This window comes from Biomphalaria glabrata, chromosome 4 (genome assembly GCF_947242115.1).
Source record: "Biomphalaria glabrata chromosome 4, xgBioGlab47.1, whole genome shotgun sequence".
NCBI lineage: Eukaryota > Metazoa > Mollusca > Gastropoda > Planorbidae > Biomphalaria > Biomphalaria glabrata.
In genome coordinates, this window is record NC_074714.1 from 19,874,830 (window position 1) to 19,895,121 (window position 20,292).

A 20,292-nucleotide genomic window follows, 5' to 3' on the forward strand; every position below is an offset into this window, starting at 1 on the left:
GTAGATCTATTAAAAATTTAAAAAATGTGAATTAAACAAACTGTAAAGAATTTTGAATTTTGACTGTCGCCCCTTAAACAATCAGGGTTGCATGTTGTACTTGAGAAATGTCAGCATTTGTAATGTTTCTGGGTTAAGCCTGGCCCTTCGATCACTCATGGTCACTCCACAAATTGAAAAAAAAACTCTCTCACTGGCAGTACTTGTAACAGGAATAGCCAACAACTTTTTAGCGATCGATGCCATCGTTGGAAGCTTATGTTCATAATCATTCTCTTTCCAAAAGTCCAATGTGTTGCAGTCAGTCACGGGCAGTGCCAAGTATTTTTCTAGTTCATGTCTCGTGTCATTACTATCAGCATTAGCTAATGGAGTCACTGCTGTCTTAAAGTCTGCCAGTAAATCAAACGATTCAGGGTCAACTTTACTCTTTTTGGTAAGAGGCCGTTGATCCGAATGGCCTCATTCTCCCAAACTGTCTATATATGCACGTCTGAGTGCTTTGATTCCACCTGGTGTGTTGAAGACTTAAACTTGTCGACCATTGTACGCATCGCCGAATAAACAATTTCACGATCTTCTGCATTCACAAAAGTCAAGTATTTATAGGAAGGCACAATAATAGTTGAAAGTTGGTGCAGTGGGTGAATAATATACTTTTCATCCAAGCTGGACAGAAAAGCTGCCTTCAAATCATGCATATTGTCACTGTCTGAACCATTGCTCTTACAGACTGACCGAAGATGAAATAGCATCAGGGGATGTTGGCACATTGTCATGAGACAGTTGCACAGTAGCCTTGTGAAATGGATGCAAAAATTCAACGACGTCACTTAACAATTTTTCATTTACATTGTTTAGTTGCTCAAGTTTGTCAAACTGCCTTGCATCAGCAAGAATGGACTTGACATGATTTAACTGACATGACAACGATTGCAGAAGAAAAAACTGACCATTCCAACGAGTAGGAACATCCTGTTTAAGAGTGTGTTCTAGTTCTTGATTTTTTCCACTGTGCTTAAAGTAGCCCATCAATTGTTTTGATGTTTTAATCATATCGTGAACTACATCAGCACCAGGTGATTTCAGAGCCTTTTCAACACCTAAGTTCAGATTATGACCTGCACAACTAATTCTAACATTGCTACGATAAGCGGACTTCATATTGCTTCCACTATCAGTAACAAATACAAAGTTGTCTTCCTTTAAAGCCTCAGGAAAAATGTTTTTAAGAATTTCAGTTGTCTTTGCTTTTACTGCTACGCCAGTCTTGGACTCAGTAAACTCAAATAATCCAATACATTTGTTTGTAAGACAATAATTATTGTCAATGTAATGGACTGTAAAAGCCTAAAAAGAATGTTTTTGAATAGCATCGGTCCAGTGATCAGTTGTGATAGCGACATGTGCAACCAAAGAAAGTTCGTTTTTTTAGCTTTTGGACATATTCGTTATAAAATCTTGGCAAGAGGGACTTGGACAGCGTTGTTCGATCACATATGATATCGTCCAATGACACCGATCCATACTTTGACCCAATGTCAATCATTGCTTGAGCAAAGTGACAAAAGCCATCACCATGCAGACATGAGAAGGGTTGGATGTCCTTAGCAATCATGTACATAGCTGCACGATGTGCTTTTTCACGAACATGTTTTGGAGCCTGTAAATTATAAATAGTAAATGGTTTGTAGGCTACATAATACAAAATGTTTTAATTTTCGGCTTCTACTACAAACAAATGTGTATCGTTATTAAAATAAGTAAGTTAAAAAGTTATTAGAACTAAACATATGCTAACTAGTTATATTTACTAACCTCTGACTTTTTAGGTAAGACGCTTGTCATTTTGAATTGTCCAGGGTCTACATTGATCACTTTGGTGTGTGATGCATTATGTCTTTGCAGAGTTGTAGTATGACCAATTGGTACTGACAACCATATTTCCCATTGCTTACACACAGCAAACTCTTTGATAATCTTTTGAAAGACATTACACAACATAATCATGTAAGTTAAATAGAATACATTTATTTGTCGATCAAAATGTTATTACTGTCTATTGACTCTATTTTGTATATATATGACATTGTTTGCAATTTACATTGCTAGTGAGACGTCTTTGATAAATGATTAATTAATTATTTATAAAATTAAATTTTGTGAGCAATCAACCTACCTCATTCCCAATTTTAACACAACGGAAGCGTGTCCAACATTCACTCTTTGTCCATGTGGCAGGTACTAACCGAGCTGCTCCGTCTTTGATCAATTCCTCCAAATCCTTTTTGACCCATAACTTATCCAATTTACATTTACTCATTTCTTAATGGAGATATAATTGAAGATGCGCCAGGTTTTCGCTCAAGTCGCCAAGGGGCTTAATTCCGGGAGGCTAATATTGATGTGTTTTATTTCAGAACGCACTTTTCATCCTAATAAAAAAAAGTCGAGGGACATATTAAATCTAATAATAAAGAGGCAGCCCTGGCCAATAGTAGGCCTATTATGCGAGGGACATTCTAGGTAGGCCACACAAATTGCGCACGTACTTCTGTAATGATCTTTTTAAAAAGTATTCTTCGTGTTAAGACGTCTCTGTCGCGGACGTTGTTTTTATTTTATCACAAAAGTCGTCACTATAATAAATTGCAATAAACGGAAGAAATTCGACTATTCTGAGACAAAAAAATCCAGAAGAATCACACTAGCGGAGATTTTTTAAAATATTTTATTCAAAACGTTTTGACCCATACGCGCCTCGCAAAAAGCAGTCTATATTTATATTTATTAAGGTCCTATTAGAAGATACAATAGAATCTCCTACTTAATATATTTTAGATTTTAAACATGTAATTTTACTAGATCTAATATTCAGATAAGTTACACTGAAAATAAAACATTTTTTTCGACTCCCCTCACCTTGTTAGTTGGTCGTTGATTTGTCGCTTACAAACAGCTAGTACAATTGAACCAATAAATGTTTATATTTTTATTTAATGAACTTTAAAAGAAATTTCTTATGTGAACAACTCAATATAGCCTAACTGTTATTACAATATTCATTTATTTAACTTCAGATAGAGATGTAATATTTATGAAATTTACTGATATTTAAACGAATTCTAGCTCACCACAAAACAACGTCTTTACTCTTTCATGTCTCAAGATTGTCTGCGTTTCACATTTGCATTACGCTAATTACATCATCCTCAATGCATAAACACCGATCAATTTCTAACCGCTTCTTACCGCCGCCAGGAAACAACACACACACACTCTATCTATAAAACAGATTCCGTTTTAACTGATTTTATTACGAAAAGAAGATATTTAAAATTTATTATAAACTAGAACACAAATGAACTTATTGTAGATTTATATCTACACTCTATAATCGGCCAAAAATATTTTACTCTCAACTAAAATCCATTTCAAATTAAAGTGACAATATTTTAAAATTGACTTTCTAATTACTAGATCTACTTACAGGGCGGGCTAAAATAAATATTGCAAATAACCCGCGAAAATTCAAGACCAGGGCAGAGTCGGCACATATGGAAAAACCCATGGGAAACTCTCGCGCGATTTTTTTTTTTCTTTTTAAAGTTTTAAACTACCCCCCTCTCATCCCAAGTTTACAAAGGATAATCATAATGGAATAATTAGAATCTAAATAAAATAATTAAGTATTGTATTATTATTAAACCAAAAAATATAAAAAGGAGATGTACAAATTGCAAAATTAGTTCGTTTAAGATAAGGAGGGTTCGTTCGGTTCGGTTCGTACCGAACAGCTTCAAAGTGCGGGTTCGGTTCGGTCATAAGTGAGGTTCGAGTTCGGTTCGTTTCCCATCACTACTCCTAATGTAGAAACAGGAAGTAAGGATGACTAAATTGACTTTAAGTCAGTCAGTAATATCTTTTGGTCCGGTGCGGACAGTAGTGACTTAGAGAGTCGAGTAGTAACTTTGAGTTAGGTAGTATCTTTTGGGCAATCGAAGCCAGTGGTCACTTGAGACTACATATATCGGGTATTTCTAGTAGTTGATTTTCTGAGAGCTGGATATGTATTATTGAAGTATTTGTTACCCTCTGTGATGCGGACATTACTTGAAGTCTATTCTGGAGAATTGAACGTGTTGAATATATTTGATACCGCTGTTATGCGGATGTGATTATGTTTCGTATTGGATTATGTAACTGCCAAGGAGTGCAGTATTATTATTGTCCTCAAATAAACTTTATATTTTGCCTGCTAAAGTGGATTTAAGTCAATTTGTAATATCTATGTTTGTCACGTGTCAAGTGTGACTCCAGGAAGCACGAACCCAGCATTCTACGGCATTCGCGACACATTAATAGTGACCAGTCGTATGTGTAATATTAAAAAAAAAACACATCAACAAACGTAACGTTTACATTCTTCAACATTACACCATTTAACCTTTTACACTATACACCTCTGTTGAAACACTCTCCGTTATTCTGTCTTTTATTATCATGTCCTTTACATCTTCTACTGTTTGTTTCACATCCGCCATCTTCATCCAGTTGTCCTACGCTCTCCTTAAATCAGCCAAATAGCCTCTAAAGTCATTTTCCTTTGGCTTAACCTGATGAAATTTCTTTCGGCATGTTTTCCCATTTATATCCGCTGTCTCATCAGTACAATTTTCACCTCTTCATAATTCTCATTCTTGAATAAATAGTCTTGCAACATAAAATTTTTCAATTTAGTAGTTAATTTGTATGATAGCAAAAAAGCCTAACTTTTCTTGTTTATACAACGTCTTGTTGCCACCGCTTTAAACAAAGTTAAAAATCCGATTAAATCCTCGTCATCTGTCATACCTTGAAAGCATTTGTTTCAACTTATTGATAATATTCTTTTGCTAGTCTTGTGCTTACCCTTCCCCATCTTTCTCAGACTTGACACCTTTCTGCAATTCTTTCTCGACAATTTTCTCCTTGCGCTTTGCTAATTCTACTTCTTCTTGCCTTAGTTTCTACGGCTTCTCTTTGTTTTCACCGTTCATGTTACTCCTTCCTGCCTTCTCCTCCGCTCTCTGCTTCTTCTTAAGCCTTTCAACTCTTGCCTTTCACCAACTGATTTTCTGTCTCTAAGAAGCCTCCAACTCAACTAATGGTCAGTCTTCTACACACAAGACAGGTATGCTCAGGCTCAACAAAACAGGCTCAGGCAGTTAGGCAACGCAAAACAACTTCTTCTGGTACTGGTACGGTTCTCAAAGGTCCTCTCGTCAGGTCTTAATATTCCGGTTCCTATCTTCGATGATGACTTGATGCTGACTTCTGGCTTCAAGGCTGCTTCTAGTAGACGTAATACTGGTGCTGTCTCGAGAGAGAACAAAAACTAAGTCCAACTCTCTCAAATCAAGTTGAAAAATAACGTATAACACGCCAATCACGCAGTGTAGCAGTAGGTTATACTACACTCGTGTATTGTTGGTCAGGAAACACTGGAAAAATATGTTCAGGAACACTGAAACTAGGAACAAAGTTCAATGTGACCCCAACGGTCAACCGGCTACAATGTAGATCTAAAGTCAAGAGGTACAACGAACTTAAAACTGCCGACTTGGTATCATGAGATATCGAGGTACAACTGTGACGGACTGCCCTTCTACTCACTGCAAGATGATGTAAGCAGGAACGATTTAGACAAGAACGTCTAGAACAATTGGATTACACACTAATGAAGTTCACTGGATAAATATGTCTAAGTCCAGAATCACGATTTAGCTGCAGTCTAAAACGTAATCCGCACTCCGACTAGATCCAGCGAAAAAAAGAAATAACGTCTAGATAATAATCCAACAGTCTTTCAGCCAAAAATGATAAAAGGCCTACTCTGACCCACTCTTAATCTTAGCCTCGTTGTCGGGTCGCCAATATGTTGGATGTGGTGTTTTGTTGAAACTGTAGATCTATATATTTTGTGTACTTTCTTGACGTCTTACTAACTGGAGTTCGATTCAAACCACACAACATATTGTTATAAACCTGGTGGTATAATGGGGGTAGTGGTGTGAGTGTAGTCAGCCGACGCAAATCGCCCCAGACCAGCGCAAATCGCCCCAGGCGAGCGGTCAACCGTGACGAGTTACGACGGTCAGCCGAGACGAGTGTCAACATGACGGTTCGGGAAGGATCGGCGTCGTGAACAGAGCTCAGGAGCGTCACGACGGATGTAGTCATGTGACGAAGCTAGAAACGTCGAGCGATGTTCCGTCCGGATCTAGAAGGCCATTAGGGACCCTATATAAGAGCGGAGGTGTCGCAGTCAAGACGGTTCACGACAGGGGCTTAGAACACGGTCGACTACAGCACAGTTCAACGGTGTGGTTCTGTACGGAGCATTACGACGGTTCAGTGCGGAGTACTGTCAAGAACAGTTGAGACGACTGGCGTCTTTATCTTGGTCTGCGATCGAGTCCGACACAACGAGCCTAGTGTTTGAAGTCAGTCCTGAACTGTTGAACCCAGTGCAAGCCCGCAGACGGAGAGGCCAGTGCAAGAGTTGATACGGCGGAACGGTGTTATCGGAGAGATATTTGTACAGTGTACGTGTTGCCAATTGTACAGTATTGGCTGTTATTTATTCAACTATTAAAGTGTTACGTTACTTTGGAGCCCTGAGTTGTCAAGTTCTTTAAGTTGGTGGTGTATGGTGCAGTTTGCAGAGAGCCTGGATAGTAAGATTCGTAACAATATATTAAAGTCTATGAATAACTTGATAAGACTTTATAAACTTGAGAAATATTATTTAATACACAATAATAGGGCACAGTCCTAATGTCACAGTTCTAAAACAAAACTAACATCTTGCTTGCTAAAGAGTGATTATTTTAACTTTCACTGTCATCTTCCCATAATCTTATTTTGTTAAATTTCCATCATGCCCTAGTTCCGTCTAAAATAGTCTATTTATAGTCTCGTCTTTTTTCCGATCACCATTCTAAACCTTGGCTGGCTTGGCCACGTTCGTAGAATACCAGTAGGTCGACTTCCACAGGACATCCTGTATGGCGATCTAATAGAAGGCAGGAGAGCCGCTGGTCGCCCACTTTTACGTTATACGGACGTATGCAAATGCGACGTGAAGCTCTTCAAAATCGACACTGGCTACTGGGAAGAGGTTTCACTGGACAGATCTACATGGAGAGAGAGCATAAAGGAAGGGTCACAGATTGCAGATGTCATACACAACAGAAGCAGAAAGAAGGGTGAAAATGCAACGGCGCCTGGTGATTATATATGCCCAACCTGCGATCGCAGCTGTGTATCAAGGATTGGCCTCTCTAGTCACACAAGAAGTTGCAAAGGGAAAAGATCTTTCGAGACGTAAAATGCCACAGACAGATTCTAAACCTATAACAACTTACTTTCAAATGCTTATTTACAATTTACTGTGTCAATATATTAATGTATTAAGTAAATAATACAATCATAGTTTATTTACAAAATTATCCAATTTTATTCCAATGTCATTCTAGACAACAAGTCAGCTACAATATTCACAGATCCACTAATAGCCTTCATTTCAAATTTATATTCCTGTAATGCTAAAAACTACATACGGGCACGACATGGCCTAAATTGTGCCAAAATCTAAGAATAAAACCCATCTATATGCACGACTGTTCTTAATACTCTTTTGCTGTATAAACTGAATAGGTTTATCATCTGTCAATAATATAAATTTCCTTCCTATTAAGTACTTTTCTAACTTAGTAATTACCCATATAATTGCTAGGGCTTCCCTTTCAATAATGCAATACTTTTTCTCTGCTTCAGATAATTTTCTACTTACATATAGTATTGGATGTAAGTTATCATAATGTTGCGTTAGACATCTACCAATGACAAAAAATTTTGTCTTTGTCTGGTAATCTTAGTATTAACTCATGAGTAAAAATGTCTTTAATTCTGTCAATAGCTTTTATGAATTCCTCATTACAGACTACTTTTTGAGGTTTTCCTTTTTTAAGTAAATCATTTAATGGATTCACTATTTCTGCTAAGTTCTTTATGAACTTTCTGTAATAATTTACTATTCCTAATATGCTTTTAATTTGTCTTTTTGTTGTAGGTATTTCAATGTTAAGTACTTTCTTGATGCTTTCTTCAATAGGGCTAATCATGATATTATTTACTTTATGTCCTAAGAAAATTATTTCTTCCAATCCTATTTCCACTTTTTCTGCCTGAATTGTAAATCCACTTTCTTTTATTATTTTGAACACTTCTTTTACATCTACTAAATGTTCTTCCCAGTTATTGTTAAAAATACGGATGTCATCTATATAGCAAATAACATTTTGTTTATTTCCAACTATCATGTTCATCATTCTATTAATTAAATGTAGTTGGTGCATTTATCAAACCAAAACTCATATAGTTCCATTGAAAAGTACCATAGGGTGTTACAAATGCAGTGTACGGTTTTGCATTTTCTGTTAAAGGTATTTGCCAATAAGCTTTAGTTATATCTAATTTAGTAAAATATTTTGCTCCATTTAATGTATGTAGAATATCATCAATATTTGGTATTGGTTTTTCTTTTTGGCTATCACAATTGGTGAAGCATAAGGTGATGTTGATGGTTCAATTATACCTGATTCTAGTAAATTGTGGTCTATTTCCTTTTTTACTTAGTCTTGCATATGTAAAAGTATTCTATAAGGTTTAAGCTGAATAGGTTTTGAGTCTGTTAATAATATTTGTTTTTCCTGGTATACTGGAAAAAAATTCTTTGTTTTCTTGTATTATTTTAGTTATGTATTTATTTTTTTAAAGTTAAATTATTAAGATTAATGCTTGTCTACATTAAATGGGCGGGGTCGTGTGACTCGTTTTGATTGGCGTTTCAGTCGAAGCTTACATTTGCCACTGGTCTGAGCTAATATTCACTCCTCTGCGGGTCTGCACGTCTAATAGAGTTGACCTCCATTGTTTGGAGATGCAAATGTAATCTATCTCGTTGAAGGTTTCTCCATTTGGTGATCGTCATGTTTTTTTGTGTATTTGTTTGTGCTTAAAATATGTGTTTCCAATCGAAAGGCTGTTGGATGCGCAGAGAGAAATCAAGCGCTCGCCATTATCACTGATGTTTTCTGCAGAGCCATATGGTCCCATTATGTATTCAAAGCCAGTTCGGTTGGGATTGATTTTGGCGTTTAAGTCTACCATCAGTAGAATTAGGTCATGAGTAGGTGTTTCATCAAGTGAGGATTGAAGTTGAATATAGAAATTATCTTTGATGGTATCTTCTGCATCCTCTGTAGGGGCACATGCTTGGATGATAGTGATTTTGATTTGCTTTGTTTGGAGTCGAGCTGTAATGATGCGGTCACTGACTGGCTTCCAAGCAATCAGCGCTGAAGCTGCTTTTTTAGACATGATGATTCCTACACCACCAGTGTGTTCCTTATCGTGTCCTGAATATATTATGGTCTTGCTGTCATTGATTATTTGTCCACTTGATGTCCACCGCATCTCGAAGATTCCAAGGATGTCCAGCCGGTAAGAATCAGACTCTTTTAAAAGCTGGGCCAGTTTACCGCATTGATTTTAGGGTTCTTACATTCCATGTGCCTATAAGAGTCGATTTCTTTTGCGTTGAAGGGCTTGCCATGTATCGGGCATTGGACTTCCAGTTCGGTTTGATCCAACACCGTCATTGGGAGTTGGCCGCCTTCGCCGCATGTATAGTTTTCTTTGTGTCAAGTTTGCTGTTTCTGTAGCAATTGTGGTTTTACAGGGTGGGGTCGCTAGCCCCATGTCACGATCATCAATTATGGATGCTAGATGTCACTTTGAAGATTATCTTGATCTATATCACACCATCTTCTATTTCATTTCTGTTAGAAAAGTTCTTCTTATATACATAGCGTGGTCTAGAGTCTTAAGAGTGGCTTCTGTAACGAGGTCTGTCATTATATCTTTGATTTCTTGTAGATTGCTTGCCATGGTATGGATTGCTGGTGTTGAACTGCTTTCTTCTGCATTCATGAACTTGATGACCTTTCATATGACAATGTGAACATTCAATAATCTTGGTGCGGCATTGAGAAGCAAAATGTCCTATGTTGTTGCATCTGTTGCAAATTATTTTGTCATATTTTGTATTCTGTGAATTTCTTTTGTCTTGCGAAAAACAAAGTTTCATCTGCTGCTGGTTTGACTGGCTTGTTTGGATAAGCAGCTTTATATTGTCTGATGATTTTGGTTAACGTTGGAATATCAGAAGGACTTCTTTCAATTATTTAAGATTGGATGTCTTCTGAATGAGCATGCGTGATATTGTCAATGATGATATGTTGTCTGATAGCTTGATAAGTGTTTTCCACTTTAGCAAGAGATATCCATCTGTCGAACCACATGGTCAAGTTGGAAACGAAAATTTGAGGATCGTCATCTTGTTTTGGTCTTGAGCTATAGAATTTCTTTCTGTAGTTATCTGAAGTTGCACCGTACTGGCGTAATAAAGCTTCCTTGATATCATGATAGTCACTGCGCTCGTTGACTGACAACTGCGAACAAATATCAACTGCTTTTCCTGTCAGTAAACTAAGGAGGGAACTTGACCACTGGTCTTCTGGTAAGCCAGACGTTGTAGCTAATTCCTCGAATCTAATAAGGTATGAGACCATGTTATCTGTAGACTCATTGAATAAATGAATCTTTGACACGAGTTTATATCGATCAAAGACGTTGGAACTTGTTTGAGTGGTGTTGGCTTTCTGTTTTGGATCAGTCTTGAGTTTATTTTCTTCATGTTGCATTTTCAATTTTTCAAATTCCATTTGTGCTCTTTCATGTTCTCTTTGTCTTTCAGCTTCTTGTCTTTGTTTTTCTGCTTCTTGTCTTTGTTTTTCTGCTTCTTGTCTTTGTTTTTCTGCTTCTTGTCTTTGTTTTTCTTCAGCTTCGTCGTCTATATCTGCTTGCTCTTTTGCCCAGGCCATTAGTTCATGTGGCAGTAATTACAATATTTTTCTTTGTCAAGTAATTCTGACATTCTTTGTGTTCTACCTCTAGGCTTTGAATCCATTGTATAATTATGTTGTGTTTATAAATATCTGAACTTGAATATATAGATATAGTACTGTTTTGAATATAATAATGCCGTATCTGGCTAGTAATCTTTAACAGTAGGATTATATCTATTACTGGAGTCGTCGTGGGAAGTAGATTTATTCAACCGTATCAGGTTAATGAAATATTGCTGAGCCGTACAAGGCTATGAATTTTTCTTTCTTGAGATTGTAGATCTAGTTGAACTTGTAGTATTAAAGTCGTCGTTTTGTACGATTGACTTGATATGAAATAGTAGAAAAATGTCTACATGATAAATTATAGTGCCAGGTAATTGATACTGGGCTTATCTATAATAATAATGCCAGTTAAATGATACTGGGCTTATCTACTGTGTCAGTTAAATAATACTGGGCTTATGTTATGCCAGCTAAATATTACTGGGCTTATGTATCGTGCCAGTTAAATGATATTGGTCTTATTGCCAATGCCAATACAAAATAATAATATTAGATTCCGAGAGTTATAGTGAAAACTCGATGGTAGATCTATATCTATGATAAGATAAGATATCGATAACCAAACTGACCTTTGAACACAGTAGAAATATTCTCAAGTTGAAAAAATCGAAGTTTTGTAATTGACGAAGTTTTGAAAATTTTCCCTTAGATCTTGAAAAAAAATTTTTTTTTTTTTGATGATCTTTTTTGATGATCTTTTGATGATCTTTATCGAATGCCGGAGGTGCCAGATGTCACGATCATCAATTATGGATGCTAGATGTCACGTTGAAGATTATCTTGATCTATATCACACCATCAATGATCGTGATTGCAGAGGATCTTGGAATCGTCTTTTAATAAGATGATCGTATAGAAGTAGCTAGATCTAGTTTATAATACGATCATCTAAAATTTGCCAGTTGATAAGAGGATCATATAGAAGTTGCCAATCGCTAAGTCGATCTAAGTATGTTACTATATTCAATGAAGAAACTTCTCTTCGTCTAAAACAAATGCTTTAATTCAAAACTTGGAAAAGCTATTCACAAATAATTACAATGGTTAAATGTACTTGATTAGAACAGAATAAATATAATTCTGCTGAATAAATGATCTACACAATAATGTAAAAATATACATCTGAATCCTAACACGTTCCGCACGACACTGACTAAACAAATCTAGAATCTTTCCGTATAGCGTTGTCACGTGTCTAACATCCCCTCGTTGCAATGCCAACCAATAAATGCAGCTCAATGTATAATAATTAATATTTCAAAACCAATCACATTTATTCTGACACATAGCCCTGCCGCGTGATGGAATTTCCCGAGCTAACAAGTTCTGGCTGGTAACCTTGGGCGGCTAAATATAGATACTGTGTACGTGACACCCCACACCAAACCCTCCTCCTTTCTCACCCGGGCTTCGGACCGGCAGATGGAGGAGTTCGAGGCTCTTGCAGATATACTGACCCTTGAAGAAGAGTGGGCCCGGCCAACTTTAAAGAAACCACTATTGAGTGTGCGGAAGAAGTTATTGAAAGAAGGCAAAGTTCATACAAGGAACGATGGATACAAGACAGAACATGGAAATTGATCGATGAGAGGAAAGAGGCCAAAACGTAGACGAGATCAGAAAAATGTCAGTCTTCATCCGCCCCAAAGCTTGCAATGCAGATTTGGAGTCGGAGCATATGATAAATTTTCTCCTATCTGATGCTTTGACGGCCATAAGTGCAAGCAATATTGCATGTAATTCGGCCGTAAAGATGGAGCAGCCATAGGGGAGTCTACGGGAGATTGTTTTGTTCCGAAAGGAGCAGGCACACGCGACCTTTCCATCCATTTTGGATCCGTCTGTGTAAATGGTGCCACAATCTCCGTAGCTTTGGGAGTCAGTTACACAGATCGGGTCTCAAACAATGAAATCCTTTGCTGAACTGGGAGTTGAACACTTAGTGAGGTGAGGCCAATACGAGGAAAGCGCAAACAGGGATGTCCTCGTATTACTTGGCGCCACACCTTCATGGAGGATCTATGACAGTGGACACCAGGTGGGAGGAGGCTTTGAAATTAGAGGCGTTGTCTGAAAGAAGTTTATTGGGGAACCCAAATTCAAGAAATATACCTCTTAGTGAGCTGCATATATCTTCTGCTTTAATATCTTTAAGAGGGAAGGCTTCTTGCCCATCTGGTGGATATGTCTATTATTCCTAAAATGTATTTGTTTCCTTTGTTGCTGGTATTTAGTGGGCCCATTATGTGAATTGCTATCTTGTCCCACAAGTAATGTGATTTGTCTGATCTCTCTAATGGTGCTTTATTGATGGTTTTTTGTTTAGCACATTCTGTGCAACTTTCAATGTAATTTCTAATTTGTGCTCTCATTTTAGGCCAAAAGAATTTTTCAGCTATTTTGTTATAGGTCTTTCTTGCCAAAATGACCTGCTGTGGGATCATCATGGGTCATTTTATGTATCTTTGACTGTAGTACCTCAGGTATTATGATTGGTAATCTAGTATCATTTCCTTTCCTGTTACACCTTATTGCTAAATCATTAATTACTAAATGATGATTGTTCAAGTTTATTTTATTATAACTTTTGATCAATAATTGTTGTATAGTAGGGTCTGTCTTTTGCATGGTGATCAACTCCTCTCTAGTTATTCCTACCTCATCAAATAAGACTGTTGGGAATTCTATTTCTGGGATCATGTTTTTATGGGATCTTGTTTGTACTGCCAGTGCTTCGTTGTTGTTCTAGTACACAAAATGTCTTTTTATTTTCTACCCAATAGCTGACTTCTTTGAAAGTGAAATCTTGGACTCCATGGAGGTTTCCTATAATGAGATCTGGTGCAGGAGTCTCCATTATAATGACTTCTATTTCACCTGTAATCCAGGGAGATTCTACCCACACTTTTGCTGTCTTAGCCTACAAATGGCAAATTTTTCGACATTAGCATAGGTGACTTTTACAGTATCTTTTAGAAATTGCTCTGGTTTTACTAATTTAGCCCTTGTTATTTAAAGGGAGAGTGATCATTAAAGGATTACGGGCACGACATGGCCTAAATTGTGCCGATGTGCCAAAACTCACAAACTCACTAATTTAGCATGTACAATGGATGCTGTCGCAAATTGTCAGCTTACCTTAAATCATGAATTCTAAGCAGCTGAAGATCCAGTCTCTTGTGCTGATCCGTCATCGAAACTTGCTTTTGAAATTTGGTTTAATTTGATTTTGTAAAAAAAACAACAACATTGAAATACAATGGCATTAATTTATTTTAAAGTCCATGTCACCACCACTGTAAGTGTAAACTATGTCCATAAAGTTTCTATTCACAACATCAGCAGTATCGGCAGCACAATCTGGACTCGAGGCTAGTACGGTAAAGTCAAATCAAAGTCCTAGACCTTACAGTGTAGACTTAGACTATCTATCAGACTATGGCGATGTAGCTTGGACTGCAGTTGATTCGGTCTCAAGTAAAGTCCTAAAACTTACGGTGTAGACTTAGACTTAGAGAATATCAGACTCTGGCGGTGTAGCTTGGACTTCAATCGAATAGTATCAAGTCAGTTACACTTTACTGATTCTACTGGCTTTTGTTAAACGGGTTCTGTCACTGCGACTTCAATTGATGTAATATCAAGTCCGTTTAACTTGACATGGTGATTCTACTAAATTCTGGTACAATCGCTCTGCCCCCAGCGACGATTGAGGCTAAAGTTGCACTAAAAAAATCAGCAACAGTTGCACTACGTACGGCAGTTAGTTTGTCGATCAATCAAGGACGAGCCGTCCACTTTGGTTGTCACAAGAAGCGAGCAGCGTGCTGGCGCCTGTTTCATCTGGTAGTTGTCTAGTGCGATTCTGGAGGCCTGACTGTTGACGCTGGAACTGTTTATTGATCTTTTGGTCAACATTCCATAGCCAGGCCCGTAGTGGACTATTGTTGTTCTGCTACGCACACATGAACGGGTGTGGGCACACAGCGGTTTGTGACAATTACTTCTATTATTTCTATTTCTGTTTTGGTAGTTAGTTGAGTTATGGTTTGTTTGATAATTGTAGTTGTCTCTTCTTGACTGTCTGTTGTTGTTATAGCTGTTGTATTGAAAATTATTGTTTCTAAGCTTTCTTCTCTTCCTTGGACTGGCGCTTTGGTTATACCTATAGTATCTATTATTATAGTTACTGTTGTTCTGGTTATAGTTATTATAGTTTGGATAATTTGTATAACTTCTGTATATAAAGTAATTGCTAGTCCTTGGTGCTCTGCATTGGCTTTTGACATGCCCTTTTTTCCCCACAGTTAAAACAAGTTTTTGTGTTAGAAAATTTAAAGTTGTCTTTGTTATTATTGGGGGTGGTTACTGTTGCTACTAACTGATGGAGTTTCAATCATCACACTATAGATCAATGCAACTTCAAAAATAATCTGAAATACACAACATCCATAACATTAAAGACGATTACCCATCACAAATGGAAGTTCTCAATGTTAACATGCATGACTGAATGCATGACGCGTAGGACGTAATCATCTTTTTTGAAGTAACGTCTGTATTATATAAGAAGATAAGATATCCATAGGATGGCTGTCTTTGAAAATATTTAGGTTAGTAATGAGAACAGTTTCTGATTTGATTTTCTTTTGCTTGAAAAAGGTAAACACCTCATCTGTTACGTTGGTTAAGACATTATCAATCAATATCATGTGTAGTATTTGTGTGGTGTCTTTTAAATCACATTTAGCTTGTTCAAACCATTTCAACATGTTGGCTTTCATGTCGAATATTATTCTGTTAAAATCTCCACCCTTATTTAATTTTATGGTTTTAAAAAGTTTACGGTAGTGATCTTCTGATTTGCCAAAATGTTCCAGTAACCTATTTTTTTACAGCTGCATAGTCTTTCTTTTGATCTGCTGTGAGAGTGCTTATGATATTTAGTGGTTCTCCAGATAAGTTAGCTAAACGATGTTTGGCCATGTCTTCATTGTTTAGGGTGTATGTAGATGCATTGTGTTCAAATTGTACTAAGTAATTTTCTAGAGTTTCATCTTTGATATTGAACTTATGAAATTTAGATATGAATGGTTTGCTAGATTGTTGGTTTGTGTTTAATATGTTGGGATTTATTTTGGCTGCCTCTAATCTAGCAAATTCTTGTTTAGTTTCTGATTCTTTAATATCTTTTAAGGGAAGCTCTTTCAGCAGCTCTTTCATCCCTTTCCCTAATTTCTTTATCTCTAATATATACTTTCTCTTTTTCTCTTTCTATTCTATCTCTTCCTTCTTTTTCTTTCTTTTCAGCCTTTTCTAGTTCTTTTTTTAATAAACTCCTTCTAACTCCATTACTTTTACAAGTTCCAAAATCTTTTCATATGAGGACATGTTTATTGTTGATTTATGGACTTATGCACAATGTCTAATTAATCAGAAGAATTTGATTTTAGTGTATAGATATTTAAATGTTTTTATGTTACAGTAAGTATTATTGGTTCAAAACCACACTAGAAAAATGTGTGAGGTATATTACACTATATTTTTACAATATAAGTCAGTAATAAATTCAATGTACTTCCTTAATAGCTATATAATATAATGAATTCCAATGAGGCAAATTCAATCAATTGTATATATCAAGATCAATTACAAATCACTTAGCTCAAATATAACTCAGTGTATCAACAAGTTGAGCTCAAAATATTTCTCAATACTTCAAGAAATTTAGTTATGCATGGCGATAATTATGCCAGAATATAATTTAAAAAAAATTTAAATTAATAAAAAGAAAAAAAAAATATATATATAATGTATAAAAAAGATAAACACAGAAACAATATGTAGAATAACACAGTCTTCTTTTAAATAAATTAATAAATAGAAGAAATGGAACAGGAGAATTACAATTATGTATATACAGAACTTCAGACAAACGACAACATAAATACATAGAAAATGCTCTGACTAATCACAAACAAGACTAAAACAATAAATAATTTCCAATATGATCTAATACCCCCTTACCAACATGGATGACCTCAAGCGCATTTGGTCTTATTGAGGTAAAAGAACAAATAGGATATTCTCTAATAGAACCTGTATGATGATAGAAATAATATATTTCAAATAAAAAACAATCCCACTCCAACCGCCCTTGAAAAAATTAGAACAATGAAAAGGTTCAAATACTTTATCAATCACTGACCATCATCAATAGTCAACTTCATATATTTTATATAATTATTATTTGTACCACAGAAAAATTCACTATCATTCAATATATAACAAATTCAGATATTTACTTCTTAATAATGACTAATGACTTACAGTCTTCTTGTGGTGTAGCCTAGTGTAGTAGACTCAATCCTCTCAAAGCAAATCTCTCATATACAAGTAATCCAAGAGGTACTCCTATAATAGGCATGAAGTGAAGAATAAGCAATTCTATGACAAGCTCAATAATCCAAGGAGAATTACTTAATTCAGTAAAGAATTAACACGGATGATATGGGCACGACGAATTGATATCACAAATTATTATAATTATAATCCAAAAGTACTTGGGCTTCAACAAGATAATCCGATGCTAAATAATTCACAATAGTATATATACTCCATTCTGCAGACGTGTCCTGCCCATCGCAGCTGGGACTGCATCAGGATTGTGTGGATGCTTTGCAGACACGCTCTTCGAAGGACTTCAGTGTCTGGTATTTTGTCTTGCCATTTGACATTCAGTATTTTTCTCAGACATGTCATGTGGAAGTGGTTCTGTTTCTTTGCATGTTTTCTGTACACTGTCCATGTTTCTGAGGCATAGAGCAATGTAGGGAGGATGACGGCTCTATAGACTCCTAGCTTTGTATTTGTGGTGATACCACGTCTGTTCCAGACATTTTTAGGCAGTCTGCCATAGGATGCACTGTCCTTGGCGATACGCAGGTCAATTTCACTATCGATTTTTCCGTTTCTGGAGAGTGTGCTGCCAAGATATGTGCAGAATGGAAGTCCACCGCATCCCTAAACGACTCTTGTATGGCCAACTAAGCGAAGGAAAGCGCTCGCAAGGTGGTCAAAGAAAGCGCTTCAGGAACCCTCAAAGCTTCTCTGAAGGCGTTCAGCATAGACCCAGGCACCTGGGAGACAGAGGCACATGACAGAGCATCATGGCGTCGCGCTGTGAAAACTGGCGCACAGGTTGCAGAGGAAAAGAGAACAACGCTGGCAGAAGAAAAACGCCAGAGAAGAAAAGCAAGGCTAACGACACTAGCTCCAGCTGGAATAACCTGCCCAGTGTGCGGCCGAACATTCCGGGCCCACATAGGTCTCACGAGGAGGCATAAAACCCCAGTGCAAAGCCTTCAGTCTTCCTGGATGACAAAGTGGTCATCATCGAACCACGATGGACGAACTATCTATATATATATATATCTATATATATATATATATATATACATATATACTCCAATGGGGATGACTTGCTCTAAAATCCAATAATAAAATATAATTATTAATTATATTAAACCCTAGGCTCAGCCTGACAGAAACACATGGTACATAAAGTAACTATGTGGATAATGTTTTAAAATAAAATAATGAATTTAATAAATATATTTAATGAGCAATGATAATGAAACAAATGCTGAATAGACTAATAACTAATACTTAATCCAGTTGTTCTAGTAATAATTACATATACAGACTAGGGCTTATTCAAAGAACATATTACTGTAACTTAGCCAACATCGAGCTCAAAGAAACTGAACCAAAGGAGTATATAAAAACACTAGTTTAATAATAGAACAACAGTAGTTTCGATAACAAATATTCAACTAGAGTACTCAGTAATAACAACACTTCTTTCTTGTTTACATCCTAGATCAAATTATCGGTCATCTTCGGCTTTCTCTATCTTTTTGCGTATCTCTGTCCTGTGTCTTATAGTGCACAGTCTCGCACCTAATGACAGTGCGCAATGCACGGTCATAACAATAGTAAATAGTTTTTGCCTGTTTCGATCACGAATTAAAAATAAAGAACTTTTAAGATCACTTACATATCTTTTTCATCTCATAGAATAGATGCTTATGTTTTTGTGTATAACTTCATACATGTAACTTGTTTTTGTAAACAAGATTTATAAAAGATAATTGATTAAAAAAATACACCGATTGAAAATTAAGAACTTCTAAGATTATATTAGTGTTTTTACCTGAAATGCATAAATGTTTTTGTGTCACTGCCATTTTGTCGAGTTCCTTAGCTGCCAATTATTTCGACTAGTTTCAGCACCGTTGAAATCCCAATTTCATCCTTATTTCAGATTGTTGTATATATTGAAGAAAGCATTCACTTCTGGTCTGTTGATAGCTGTGGGTGTATAGTTAAAAACTCATATATTCCAGATTTTTCTGGATTAAAATTTTGAGAATTTAGAAGATTCATGTATAATTGTATTCATGTATGATTCATAACAATTATGGCTTAACACACCACACAAAAAAAAAACAAAAGCGAATAACTCATAAAAAAAAGTGCATGTACTCATTGCTACAAAACTAACTACGACAGTGCTGATGTCATATTTGTCGTCTGTTAATTTAGCCTCGACTTATGCACACATTCTATTTAGAGTCAATGATGTAATTGGTGTTTATTGCTTGGACAATATTGTTTCTTGGCCAGTGAAATGTAGTGTTGAAAAGTTCTTAAGTACATATTATTATTATTATTATTATTATGCATATAATTTGTTAATTTCCTTACGGACAATAAATATTATTATTATTAATTTGTATATGGATTATATCAATGTATGATTTTATTTTTTGTAGTCATTTTGTACACTGACTTGTGGCATTTGAGTGTTTTTGTGATATTGTTTTATAATTAGTAATTAAAAATTAAATATTGAAATCTGTTTTTAAATTTCAATTAGTTTATGTGTGTGTTGAGAGAGAGATTTATAATATAATAAAACAAACAAAATATTGTTTAAAAAATGTGTACAGATGTTACGTGTGCATTTGATATTTAAATAGAGAAATCAAAATCAGAGCAGCAATAATTTAAAAATGAAATATAGGAAAGTCTCGTAGTTTGACAGAATAAAATTGGTTACAAGACATAATAATAAATGAATGTAAAATATGAAGCGCCAAAAGGGAAAGGGATTTACGATAATGGATCTTTTTTAATCAGGTCAGGA

At 35.9% G+C, this 20,292-nt stretch overlaps 1 protein-coding gene and 1 pseudogene across 10 annotated transcripts in view; one reads left to right on the plus strand and one right to left on the minus strand.

Annotated features, from left to right (window-relative positions):
* The window catches only part of LOC106054094 (S-adenosylmethionine sensor upstream of mTORC1-like), a 94,098-nt gene extending 74,094 nt beyond the window's left edge, over positions 1-20,004 (plus strand). For 7 of the 10 annotated variants that reach the window (XM_056026780.1, XM_056026781.1, XM_056026784.1 and 4 more), the window contains one exon: positions 17,710-20,004. The gene's annotated coding sequence lies outside the window, so the exon portion shown is untranslated. Of the gene's footprint in view, positions 1-1,832; positions 2,011-17,709 lie in introns of all 10 variants that reach the window. The other 3 variants (XR_008777517.1, XR_008777518.1, XM_056026782.1) reach the window with 3 other exon arrangements.
* On the minus strand, positions 8,905-9,661 carry LOC106066256 (craniofacial development protein 2-like; annotated as a pseudogene).
* Positions 20,005-20,292: the final 288 nt, after the last annotated feature.